Source organism: Aulonocara sp. 'chitande type north' Nkhata Bay, linkage group LG22 (genome assembly GCF_057382095.1).
Source record: "Aulonocara sp. 'chitande type north' Nkhata Bay isolate Kocher_YH1m ecotype deep benthic linkage group LG22, A_spYH_male_GT1.1, whole genome shotgun sequence".
NCBI classification, from domain to species: domain Eukaryota; kingdom Metazoa; phylum Chordata; class Actinopteri; order Cichliformes; family Cichlidae; genus Aulonocara; species Aulonocara sp. 'chitande type north' Nkhata Bay.
The window spans coordinates 8,604,631-8,618,856 of NC_141364.1; the positions used below are offsets into that span (position 1 = coordinate 8,604,631).

General features: G+C 40.7%; 1 protein-coding gene across 1 annotated transcript in view; it reads right to left on the bottom strand.

Moving 5' to 3' along the window:
- rnf19b (ring finger protein 19B) overlaps nucleotides 1-13,592 on the bottom strand; it is a 40,544-nt gene extending 26,952 nt beyond the window's left edge. Inside the window, exon 1 of the mRNA XM_086279985.1 lies at nucleotides 13,327-13,592. The gene's annotated coding sequence lies outside the window, so the exon portion shown is untranslated. The remainder of the gene's footprint in view (nucleotides 1-13,326) is intronic.
- Nucleotides 13,593-14,226: the final 634 nt, after the last annotated feature.

Here is a 14,226-nt window from a genome sequence, read left to right on the forward strand (position 1 = left end):
TGTATAAAAAGCCAGCAGTTTCTAAATATACACCCCCAGCAGCTCTGCGTGTAAGAGCCCTCTCCTCTGCGGCAGCCTGAGCTTCACACGCTGTTTTTTTTCCTCTAAATGTGTGTTTTCATCCTCCAATGCAGGGTTCCCATTTGGCCCAGTGATCAGGGCTGCTGGAACTGGAATCAAACTGGTTAAAGTTTTACATTCAAACAGCGAGAAAACGAAAACGATTCTGTTGAGAGGTACGAAGAAAGAACAATGTGTCACAAACTTGTTTGTTTGTAAAGTAACGCCTAGATTATCCTCTAATGCAGACGTGGACACGGATGGCTGGAGACACCGCAACGCAGCGCTCGTTCCTGTTATACTCTTAAAGATTGCTGCCTGGGGTGCGTGTGCACTTGTTGCATTTTTTATGCAAAGTCTCTGCTTACGAGCCTGCATGGTTTTCGTGCCCTCCCCCCCAGCAGGCAGGCACAACTTATACTATAAAATCTATAATTATAACATTTTCTGTTTATAATATTCTATTAGGCGACACAGTTACATATTAGGGATTGAGGAATGTGCATTTATTCTCATTTAAATTTCACACAATTTTGGCTTCCACAGATTATTAAAACAGGATAATTGAGATAAAGCGATCACTTGTTGTTCTCCTAAATCACTTCCCAATAATGCGTTATTACTTCATTTTTTTGGCACAGACGGTAGAGTCGGGTGTTTTCCAGTCGGCAGGTTGGCGTTATGATTGGTCTTGTCGATAAGTCTTTGGGAAAGTTAGTAAACCCCAATCTGCCCCCAATGCATCCATCAGAGTGACTGAGTGTGTGTGAAAGTTCAATAGCGTTTAAAGGAACAGAAAGTGTATTTGTGTGTGTTTGCAGTGCTTTGAGGCACCATGTATTTGGTTATTTACAGTTACACTTAACAAAACAGTGCTCCTTTTCTTCTAATTGTGTTAAACAATTACAGAATTAGAAAATAATGATTATAATCGTGCCTGTTATTTTGCTATAATTGAGCAAAAAGGCTACTTACTAATACACATTAATTTAACCATTACGTGAAAATCAATACGCAGCTCCTTTGAATGACGACACAAACAGATGATGAGTCAGTGTGGAAAAAACATCTCCGCAAACAAAAAAATGAATGAGGAACTGATCTGAAAAACGGCCATGGCATTAACAGAAATGAGTCCGCGCACAGAGTATCTGCAGCCTCACCCAGAGCTAACAGCGAACATCATTCCCAGCATTCCCCACCTGGCCTCAGAGTCAGGTGGTGCACTTCTTTCAATAGGTGGAGTCCTACTAAAAAAACAGCCAGTTTCTGTTTGAATTGTTGATTTTCTTTCTTTAAAGCACTCATTTGTGTTCTTCATCATTGTCACTGGTTTAATTGGTTTGTTTTGCACTGCTACCATCCAATTTCGTTGACATTATGAGCCAATAAAGTTTTAATTGGAGATGTTGTGAGAACGCACTGTTTTAATGGATGCACGCGTTTCACTAATTATTTATCAAACTCGGTATCTGGAGTCACGACAACTCTGCATTTCTAATTTGTCATGCATTTTTTAACCTCTTTAGCAAATGAAGTATTTGAATAAAACAAAATAAAAACAATAAAATGCAGTTTTTACTAGTGGGAATTTTATCAGTGTTACATTTTTAGATGATGTGAGCATCTACAGATCTGGTTGGTTTGGTCCTTGGAAGCTTTGTTAGAATGATGATGGGGTAAAGGGGACGTGCTGCGATGTTATGGTTAACTCAAAGGTAAGGGGTGTTGGAATAATTGAATGTCCTCACAGAGATAGCCAAGCAAACGTTTGTGTGTGTGTGTGTGTGTGTGTGTGTGTGTGTGTGTGTGTGTGTGTGTGTGTGTGTGTGTGTGTGTGTGTGCAGCGTTCGTGTCGTGCTTTGGCAGATGGGCCTGAACAGCCTGAGAACTTCACAATCTGGACTTGATTTGTTATCAACAGGCTCACACGCACTTTGTTCTACACTTGTCCTCCTACTCCACTGCTGCTCAATTCAACACACACACACACACGCACACACACACACACACACACACACTGCAGGCTGCTTTAACATGCAGCCTTCCAGGATCTACATGCCTGTAATAATATTTCTCTGCCCTGCTTTAATCATCAAAGCTTCAAAAACACGAGGTTAAGTAACTGTTTCATCTGAAAAAAAAAAAGAACTAAACTTTTTCTTTTCACTTTGGACTTTTGTGGAAATTATTATTATAACCATCATGCATCCTAACTGCAGCCAAGCCACCTGACAGCGAGGATCATCCCCACAGTGCACTCTTGTTTTATAGCAACAGTTCTCAAACTCGATTCTCATGACAAGCAGAGGTTGCTTTTCATCTTTGCCAGGACAGTCAGGTGAATGCAATTACCTGCCCGGTGGGCTGCATTTTTGCAACTGCCAAAGCCCGCTGCTTTGTAGAATGATATTTATTTCTCCTGCTCGCCTGTTCGTCTCTCCATCTGTTCCACATTTTTGTCCAAATTAAGGTTTTGACAGCTACTGGCCAAATTCCCATGAAGCTGTTCGTGGTCCCCGGAGGACTTTTTCTGTACTGCAACAACTAGATTCAAATGTCCTTCTGCATGAACAATTCCAGAGTTTTCTATGTGCTCTGGCTCAGTTTTGAGTTTCAGAGTGCAAAAACTTAGTGCTTAATGTGACACAAATGTTTCATAATGTGAGATTTCAAAAATTCAGAGCATACTAATGATTCCTCTTGGTGTCAAACATATTAATGTGAATCTTTTCAAAATGTGTCATTCCACATTTTTACATCGATAATTTAATGTGGACGTGTAAGCTATGCTCTTAATTTAGATCCAGCGTGTCCCAGCAGGCAGCTTTAACCTCATTGACTCCACGGTGTCTCCTGTAGCTTCCGGCTCTCGTGGATTAACTAAAAGGAAAAATCATCCACGTGTTCTTCATTTAATTCAACATGATGTAATAATAACTGCAGCCTGTAAAGGCCACTAGTAGAACTCTTAATCATGTAGTTTACAAGACAATAAAACTATAATAGTCCAAGTTCCTAAACCGCCACAATGAGTCCTCACAGCCTAATTCTGGACTCGGTTTCCTGAATCAGAGCGAGAGACAAACAGACAGACAGAGTGAGGCCGGTGCGATCTGCAGGTAATCCGTCCTCAGCAGCTCGCAGACACAATGTTCTGTCTTAGACGGTGAATCTACACCTCAGCACTTTGGGATCCTCCAGTTTCTCCCTGCAGGGCATGAACTGCCTAAACTGCTGCAGCTCAGAGCACATACTCGCCACACCCATCCTACAGGAACATACGTTCACACAAAAACACTTTGTATCCAAGTTCAACTGGGTTTAAGTATAGTTAGAAGTAAAATCCAGTTTTGAGTTCTACTTGCGTGTATAACAACGATTTGATGTTTAATACTCAGGTGTCCTTGTGATCTTCCTTCTTTTTTATGACATCTAACTCAATATACTTTGGCAATAATCCTAGGACAAATTTCCCCTAAGGTACAATAGAGTTTATTTTACCTGCTCTGACTTGACTTGTTGCCTTTTACTGAATATATTTCTATTCATCTTTTTGACTCTTGATGAAACGGTGCAGAGGGAACTTTGGGATGGACATTTTCCAGCTAACTCACCATTAGTGCAAGCCCGGTATGCAACATGGATTGTAAGACTGAAATGATTCAGCTAGTGTGGTCCCTGCTAGCAGGTTACTCCACATTAGAGGCCATGATGAAGGATGATTGGACACACACACACACACACACACACACACACACACACACACACACACACACACACACACACACACACACAATGACACGCACACGAACATTCACACCAACATGCAGTTCGGAGTAATCAGCTGTGCGCTACAGGTGTGCAGCTGTCAGAACTAATTGCTGTTATATAACACGACTCGCCGCCTGCCTCGTCATTGTCCGCACAGGGTTCACGCTACAACACACACGTACACACACAAACGCACACGAAGGTGAGGTGAACATACATGAACAGCTCACAGATTCGCATTTAATGAAGTCCCTGTGGAAAAATCTGATACGATATGTGATAATAACACACCACTAGCTCTTTATCTATTAAAAATGATAACACATAATAGATGAAGCGGCTGAAACTGAAACTAATTATACTTTTTGTGGTTTCAGTAGTTTAATCTACAACCGGGGGCAAACACATATACATTTAGGGAGCTTTGTACATGAAGGACTTGTATTACATGATTGGGGAAGTGTTCCCATTTAGAACATGTTGTGCACACATTTTCAGACGATAATTTACTTTAAAAAAAATCCAAATAAACTATTAGCCTGCTGTTGTATCACTAAAAAAACTTTAACTATAATAACTTTCAGCTGCTTTCTTAGCTCCCAAGGCTTCGCCACAGTGGATGGATCTGCTTGTTTGATTTGGCACAGATTTTATGCCGGATGCCCTCCCTGATGCAACTCTCCCATTTATCTGGGATTGGGTCCGGTGCTGGGAGAGCATTAGCTTGCAATCTCCTGAAGCTCATTATAATATCAAACACACGAGCTTTATCAACAATACAAAATTAGCTTAGAAAAAAACACTTAGTTTAAATGAGTCCTAGTGGTGTACGACGGCATGCATGCATGGGGAAAAAGCCGACTATTCAGCCCATGTTTATTTGTTAAGTGGGAACAAAATGAGTTTCTATACAGCACTGAGGTAAGTAATGATCTGAGCATGGCCAGTAAATTAATATCTACACAAACAACAATGGTGATGAAGCAAAATATTAATTTGACTCTATGTAAAGTAGTATTAAAAACCCTCCATTATTATATAAATTACCTTACTGCAAACCTAACCGCAGAGCTTTCTAAGTAATGACGTGACAGGCTGCAGCCTTTTGTGTTTACAAGACACATCTCTCCTCCACTCTGGGTTTCAGCCAAAGTGCCTAAACCCTCCCATTCCTAAGAACTTGACTGAAGTTTATTGTCTTTGCTGATTCCAGAGAAAAATGTCAGGCTGCTTTGACTCTGATCTTTCTTTTTCTCATTGGCTCATTCCTCTTGTGCAGCTGCAGATCTGCCTGAGGAACAGAGTTTCATCCTCTATGGATTAAAAATTGTTATATAGGGGCGATCTTATGGCAGCCCCTCCTTTGACCTTTGATGGATGTTTTCCTCCTGCTCTCCCAGATTCTAAAATATATAAACACACACATGCGGCAGATTCAATATGCCACCAAGCACAACCTCAATAAAGCAAACGCCACTTAACATTTCTTTCCAGTCTTTCACGAAACACATCAAATCAGCCTAAACTGATTATCCTGTTGTTGCGCTCAGCTCATTCGAAGGCATCTTATCGGTTCGGATAAAAGCGTCAGCTAAAAGGCTGCAGTCTAAACCGACTGATGACAACACGAGAAAGTCCGCAGAGAGCAAACAGCTCGGCTCAGGCTGTTATCCTGTTTGTAGTGATACCGAGTAAAGCCCTGCTAATCTGAGAGCGGGGGCCAGGAGTGGAACAGGTGGTCCCCCTTCTCAACCAGCAGCTAATAATGCACGATGTGTGTGTGTGCCTGTGTGTCTTCAGAGAAGACAGCTAATTAGAATCAATCAGCTAATAGGCTAGCTGGCCCTGTTGTAAAAATGCCTCTGTGTGTTTTTGCAGAGCAACTGCAGCACAACGCTGAATTTCTGTGAACTTGTGCAAGAACTTCTAGGAGGAACTTACGTCTTCATCAGTGTCTTCGAAGAATGCAGCTAATAAAAGCATGTGACCCATTATTTATTGTTTCATAAATGCTTTGTTGAACTTGGCAGTAAAGTGGTCATTCTTCTGTTGTTATGCACAGTTTGACCCTTATTGTTATTAATGGTTTGCACGGGCCATCTCGGGTCCCGCTTCACATGCCAAAATTTCCCAGGGTACTGGTAAGACAGCACTTTGCATGTCAGCTGCACAGCTGTATGGGCGAATGAGCGAGTGAGAGATCAACTGTAAAGCCCTGATGTCGAAAAAATAAAACACTTTAAACGTTTAGACCTCCATAGTAGCAGCACATGCATACCACTGTGGAGGGCCATGAGTGCCAAAACAAATTAAAGAAATACATCATTAAAAAATTAATTCAATGTGTTATTAATTAATAAAACTGGTAAATAATGAATTTAATTTAAGACATTTTCTATTCAATATTAAATCATTAAAAATGTATTATTTAATTAATTTTGGCGCTCGTGGCCTTCCATACATGACTAACGTCTAACTGTTCCTTCACAAGAAGAAGTCAAGCAAAAAACACCGTCACGGTCGATCGGCCAAGGCTGCTTCTTCGGAGCACGATTAGCACGATTAGATATCATGGCTGCTCATCAGGGTTATAATAATAACGACCTCATACTTTACTGCTGAATCACGGCCATCTGGTCATACTCAACTTCTTTCCGCTGTTTGCCTCATTGCACAAATCATTTCTTTATAGTTATTCACAACGGCCACTACCTGTTGTTCCCAATGAGCGTCAAACATTCAAGTATTCACACCTGCAACCTGCAGGAGGACGGTCATGGGAAATACAAGAACTAGTTTTGGTAACGACTAAGTGATTCCTGGTTGATGTTTTAAATGCCAACCATTTCTCTTTCATTATGAGCTTCCTGTCATTCACAACTATAAAAGTGTCTCATAAAATTCCAGTTAAAACACCTGTAAAAGAAGAAAATGATGTCTTTATCAGCGAATAGAAGTTAGCCTCACTGAGGTGAAGATCTGGATGTATTAAGGAGATGGAAATTGTTGGGTACGTGAACAAAAATATCACGGGGCAGAGCAACCATGACCACAAGGTGGCCGAGATAAACCCGTAAAACCTTTTTGCACAAATCGATTAACTTAATTGTGATAGCTTAGAAATATAACTACATATAAAAGATATAAAGGTTACGTAATATAAACTGACTTATATGGGTCATTACCATTTTACTTCATGAAAGTCATGCCAGGAAATTTATCTTGTTCCATGCTTGGTATGTATATCAGGGCTGGCAGCCTCCAGGGCTAAAAAACCAAGCCAACACGGAAGTGCCAAAAACTGTAGTGCCCCTGTGGGCCCTGGAGGCTGTCCCCAGAAAGAAGTCAATCCCCAAGATTCCCATGCTAACATGGCCAACTGTACAGCATTAAAGCGTGTTTACACTCCGGTACATAAACTGGTTTCGGGCCGTATGGATGGTCTCTTTTTTGTCTTTAAGCAGTTAAAGCACTACAGTTTGGTTCAGCCTCTCCAAGAAGTCGGGTTCAGGTTTTCCTGCGTGAAACTCTAGTACGTTGTTTGTGTGTTGAACAATAAGAGACTATAAATGTAGCTTGTTAACCAAGCATACCAGCAGTCACTTCTGACTGAAAAAAGCCAACACAGCGGTGTTGAAGATGGAGACTATCCCAGCTGTCTTGGGGCAAGGGGAGGGTCCACCCTGGACAGGTTGCTAGTCTGTCGCAGGGCTAACACATAGACACAGACAACCATTTGCACTCACATTCACACCTATGGGCAATTTAATGTTTCCAATTAATCTAACCCCACTACCTGCATGTCTTTGGAGTGTGAGAGGAAGCCGGAGTACCCGGAGAGAACATTGCAGCCACACAGAAAGACCCTGAATTTAAACTCAGGACCTTCTTGCTGTGAGGCAACAGTGCTAACCACCATCCTGCCCTCTTTAACTGTTAACGAGAAAATCATGCTTAAACCTAAAGGATCTGGAACTAGACAGTCTTGCTTTTAAAATCCTAGCATGTTTTGGCTTCATATATAGTACAAAAAAACCCTGAATATCATTTAAAAATGTACTAAAATGTTAACACCAATAAATTCACTGCTGCCAAAACTCTAGTCTGTCACATTTAGTGATTATTTCACACTGTTAATTTTATTTACGTGCAACTTTGTATCACTAATCATACTTTTATTTCACAATCAACCACGCCTCAGCAATTGCATACATCTGAAAGAGATTGTGCGCTGATAAGATTAGCTGGCAATTTTTTTCAGCGTGGGCTGAAAAAAAATGAAACTGTTTCGCTTTCATTTAAGTTGCGTTCAAAAGAAAATGAGCGCTTACTTTAAACACCTAGTTTTACTGTAAGGGTTTTAAGTGCAAAAAGGTCTGCAGAGAGACTAAGTCACATTTCTCTAAAAAGCATTTTCTGATGAAGATCACATGATCTTTATATCAGTTTTATTTTGTAAGCCAAGCAGAATGAGCTGGGCGATGATGCTGATAATGGATAATATTCTGTGGAAATGCAGCTCGTACAGCCTCTTCCTTGGAAACGAGCACACACACAAGACCTGCATACTATTAGAGTGTGCGCGTGTGTGTGTGTGTGTGTGTGTGTGTGTGTGTGTGTGTGTGTGTGTTTATATAAGCCTCTCCCCTGAGAACATTTACAAACAGCTTGTCAAATTTGGCTCACCCTAAGCTTGTTGCTTTCTTTTTTAATGACTGATATTTTTATTGAATTTTGGATTAACACAGAGAGTCAGAACTCTCAAAGACAAAGAAAAGAAACATCTTAAAACAGACGACAAACTCTGCATCCCGTGAATTACAGAAAGTCTGATTAATGAAGAGAGCTTCAGGTAAATTTTAAAAAGGTCATCTATTCACATGGCACCACAACAAGAAGCAGATTAAAAAGTTGAGCTTCCTTCCCTGTGAAATGAATTTGAATAGAATAAAATATTTGAATCACCCGCATGAAGCTGTGCCATCTATTTATTCTGTTCCCACTCCCTTTTTCTCTGGAACTGGACAACGCTGTTGGCCACTTTCCATATCAGCACTTTACTGCTGCTGCATTCACTCTGTGCCTCTAATCTTTCTATCAATCCGTCTCTAAGGCCTGTTACTGATTACTGAAGATGCAGAATAATTTGTTTCAGGAACTATTAGTGTCATACATTTGATAATTAACGTTAGGCATCAGTTTGGGACTTTGGTACAGACATAACCTGATAATGAGAGCAACCAGGCATGAGATTCATTTTAATAGCTACTTGGTTTATTATTCTTTGTGGTTAAATGTTTAGATATGGTTTTAAGGTTAAGACTGTACAGTAAACCTGAATATTTAAAGCTGGTGTTTTAGCTTCTTTTTAGCTGCTGTTTTGGATCTGAAGCCTTCAGAGTCACTGTTTTGGTTTGACTTTAGTTGCAATTGGCTAGCAAACTAGCTAGCAGCCACACTGCTACCCATTCTCTCAGGAGGTGGTGGAGACCAAAACAGAGCCAGAAGGAGAAACGTTGCGAAATACGAACCAAGGGTGTTGGAAATCAGAGTTACTTAGTTTATCATTAGTTTTATGTCTTATATTTAGATTTGAGTTACTTTCCAGTGTGGGTAGTTTCAGTTTAGTTTTGCTCAGTTTTTAGTCTTTGTTTTAGCTTTATTTGCAAAGTGGGTGGTAAGATTTCTGAAGCTCAGATTAGACAATACAATAGAAATAAAACACTTCATGTAGATATTCCTGCAACAAAAAGATTTGTGCTTGGAATGGTTGACTATTCACCCTATATGACAAAAAATAAAACTACATTTTATTTTTGTTAGTTTTGTGAGTACATAGTAGTGTTTTAGTTAGCTCTCACTCTTTTTTTAAATTGTAGTTTGTGGTTTTATCTGTTTTGGATCTTTGCAACCAGACTAATGCCAAGGTGTGTGAGCACAGTCTCCCATTAGCACTCATAGGTGTGGCTAGTTTTACAGGTGAGTTTCAGAAGCTGCGCTGCTTTGTTGGCATTAAATATCGGCACAATTTGCAGTTGTAAATGTTAGTAAATCTTTTTGTGTGCTTGATTTAAATGTTCTCCTCTCTTTATTTCACACCTTCAGAAAGGAACGAAAACAAATCAGTGGCAAAAAATCTCACAGTTTCCACCTCCTATACGCACTTTTTTTAAAACACCAAAACCCAGCTTGTGCTTCCACAACGTGCTAGAAAATGTGACCAATAGTGCCTTAAGGGCTATAGTAACAACGCTTTTCTCTTTATCTGCAGTATACTGTACAAATTAAGTGATTGATTGTTTGGCCATTAAATTTTTGCATTTTGATTTGATCATTTTTAAAATATTTGCCAGTTAGATTCTCTTCATGGACAAATTTACTAGCTAGCTGACTGACTTTGGCTCTACTTCACACTAACACCGGATATTTTCTATAAATCAGTCGACAGGCAAAGAACAGAAATCAGCAGTGATGAGTAATAACTGCAATTTATAAGAAATGACTAACGAAGAATTTGCCCTGCTCGATAAAGTTACCACAAATACTGTCTTAGTGACTAATATCTATCTATCTGGAAACACATAAAATGATATTCTTAAGGGATTCAAGCAGGGGAGGCAGATGGGTACACAAATGGAGAGTTTGAGTTTTCTCTCTCTCCCACTGACGCTCATTAACACCTCTCCCACACACACGCACACACATAAAGTACACTGAGAGTCCAGAGCGATGCAGTGGAAGGTGGAGGTAGAGAGAATCAGGCTGGGAGCTTCTATAATTAGAGGAGCATTCAGGAGCCATACTGCTGAGTTGTTGAATGTTTAATGTGAGGCCGAGAGCCGCTGCAGTGACTGAGAGGAAACCTCTGAGCTCCTATGCATCTCCTCATAACACACAAACTGAGACACGCACAGCGAGGGACGGGGCGAGCGGCAGTAGTAGTAAACTGAATGAGTGGATTCAGGTTTCAGAGAGGAAACAGCTCACACACACACACAGTCCATCTGAGGGTGTAATTCCCGGCTATTGTCTGTAACCTGAAACTCGTAATGGCACAGAAACTTGAAACTCCTGTGGATGAGGTAATCCTCTACCACGTACTCCAAATATAGTCACTTGTAACACTTTTTAACTTCACTTCTTCGTACAATATGCTGTGCTTAATGCAGTTTGGTTCAGATGACATCATATTCCTTACCTATTGCTTTGAAAGGCTTTTTCAGTGAAAATTTTAAGACTGTTAAATGTTTTAATAATGTTCTATAACTGATTTTTTTTTTTACAGCTGCACCTGTCCTGTAAAACGTCTCTGGAGATGCTTCCAGGCAGCTCAGTATGCAAATAGATTTGTTAAACAAAACATTTAAAGCTAACAAGCTGAAGACCGAGACATTAGAGATTAAAATTTAAGCACAGTTCCTTAAACAGATGTGTTCAAAGTACTACACATTGGTCCAGTCCATTAAATAAAATGATAACAGCCCAGTTCCACTTATCCACAACCACAGTTAAAAACAGCACTCGGCTACACTACCCATGTACTTTTTTTTGATGGACTCTACATGTGAGATCCTGGAGAAAGCCCACGCAAACATAGAGAGAACAGAATGTGCTTCTCGAGGTCAATACAGATCTTTGAAATTTTAAAAACAATTAGACTGACTTTAAAACGTTTTACAGAAGTAAAAATACATTTGTCAGCGCACTCTAGTGGCCTCAAACTATGTCAAACATGCATTTTTTGGCATTTTCTCCTGCTATTAATTTTACAGGTTCACCGTAATAAACCTGTTATTAAATGATATTAACTGATATTTGGCCCTTTTTTTGGTTAACTGACAAAATTAATCTGATATAACATAAGGATTAAAAAAATCCTGGCTATATTGCCTTTTTCTAGGATGGGGAAAGGTATTCAAAATGTGACCTTAAAACAAAACAGCACTGGCCATTCAAAGGTATCATCACGCTCTGGGAGAGGTAATAATTGACTATTAATTGACTTTACGCATCCTCTTTGTTTTTATGCTTTTCCTTATTGTGTGTTATAAATATTTCGTTGCATAACAGACATGAAAAGAGTACAACTGATCCCTGTGAGCCAAAAGCTCAGGCTTCAAACTGCTCTAAATGCTCAGTTTATCATCCCAGCAGCTTCACCCACCTGCTGGTAAAACCTTCTGTTTACGAGGGCTAGCCAATCACAAGAAAGTTGTCTTAAAGGCAGATGATGGATTGAGGTGAAGCACAAAGGCTGCGTATTACGTGAAAATCATTTTGACATGTGAATCATACACGCTGAGAATAAAAACAATGTGCAGGAAATAGTTCCTGTTTAGTAAAAGGCCCGGTCAACAGTGATAACAGGCCTACTTTACGAAAACCAGCCAGACAGATTTACAGACTGTGTCACGTCTATGCCACATTCAAAGAATCAAAACAAACTCATCATGCTGACTCACCTGCACTCCAGTCATAAAAAGATAAATATTAGTATTGGTTATTTAAGGGGTGACTTGGAATAAAAAAGAAACACCATCACAATCTGTAAATCTAAGCAAATCTACTATTTGATGTGTCATTCACCAAGACCAGTACGGCAGTTAAAGAGTTTTTCTTTAAGCCTTTAAACACTATTTACAAGGATGTCAAATAACTATATGGAAACGTGACACAAACGGGAACACCTCATTAAGCCTGAGCTCTCATCCCAACATCAGAACTGAACCATGTCATTATTTACAACTCATTTCAACTCCTTATCTGATTCATAACATCTGCAAGGGCACCGGTTCGTGCTGGCTCGCTTGTATTTGGTTGTGCTGCTTTTAGTTTGAGCGTTTCAGAAAACCCTACACTGGGGTGCTGGTGATGGTCACCACACCCCGGCGGTTCAGAAAATCTGGCCTGAAACAGAAGTAAAAGCCCCCAAAACATAAATATTCATATTCCTGTGAGGAGTGTTTGAGGAGCTCTAAGCTTCTGTAACACCTCCTCTAACACTGCGTTTTATTATCATGTAAGGCTTCTGCTGCCAGCTTCGTTTTCACGGTCATGTTTAATGTATTTTTTCCCATCTTTTATGGAAAATACACAGTGTCCTTAGAGCAGAGTGACCGGGGAGTGGCAGAACAGACAGGAATGTGTTTTAAAGGCAAAGACAGGGCAGCGTTTTAACTCTCAGGATGACTTGGACATTCTGCTTCTATAGTTTAGGGTTACACTGCAGCAGCTGGGCTCGTCCTCGCTGTATTTAAACAGCCTACATGACTGAGATTTTTCCAAAAACGTGGATGGTTTGCTTTGAGCTCACCTGTGACTATCAGGCTTTTTGAATGACCATTCAGAAAACAGTTATTTTAGTGGCAAACAGATCTACGGCCAGTTTTGTTTTATTTATCTCATACATTCAAATATAAAGAGACACATTTAAATCCGTGACATGTCTGTTAAGCAGCTCATGCAGCAGAGGGTTCATCACCGGACACTCACCCTGCTCAGGACCGGATTTCTTCCACAGGAGAGGCTGGGGAGCGATGCGGCGGCCGCTTCGGTGCTCCTGTGCTTGGCTCGCTGATCTACAGTCTGGGTGTAAACCGTCCTCCGTTACCGTGCCAGCCTCTGTCTCTCTTCTCGGGCTCGGCGGGGGGTCTCCTGGCAGGTGACGGCGGACTCTGATTTTCCTGCGCCCCAGGAGCGCAGCGCAAAAACTCTAATCTCCGCAGCTCGCTCCGCGTCGCCTCGCGCTCTCTGGTTACCGCCCCACCGCCCCCTGACGTCATGGAGGAAAGCCCTGGCCGGTGACGTCACGTCACCGTCAATGTGGAAACCCCTCCCCGTGGCGCAAGGGCTAGTTTACTGTAAATGTGCAAAAATAAATAAATAAAAAGGACAGATTTGCTTTAGCTGCTTCTTAGATTACCACCTCTAACACAGCAGCACCATGTTTATCTATTAAGCTATCTGTCGGTAATACATTGGGTCCAAATCCCAAACGATGGTGAACTCATTTTTATTAAACACATCAGTGATCAGAAGCAGAAATCCCTCCGAGAACAAAAGTTTATTGTGCCAAAATGTTTCAGATAAGACATATTTACAGCGCCTTTGAAGATAAATACCAGAAAGTGCTTCACAACACAAAACAAACATTTACCCAAAACTAAGTGTAAAAAGATTCCAGATCATGGAGTCCACACATTTCAGAGTTTCTGCTGCTATCAAAGCTCAGCCTCCTAGTTCTCAGTCTTGTGCTGTACAGCCAGCAGGCCCTGGTCACATGACCTCTGCTGGGGATGAAAATGTGTTGTACAGTAGTGCTGTTTCATGCAGGGCTCTAAAAGCCAAATCCGAAATGTTAAAGTGGATTCTGTAGTTAATGTGGAGCGTCAG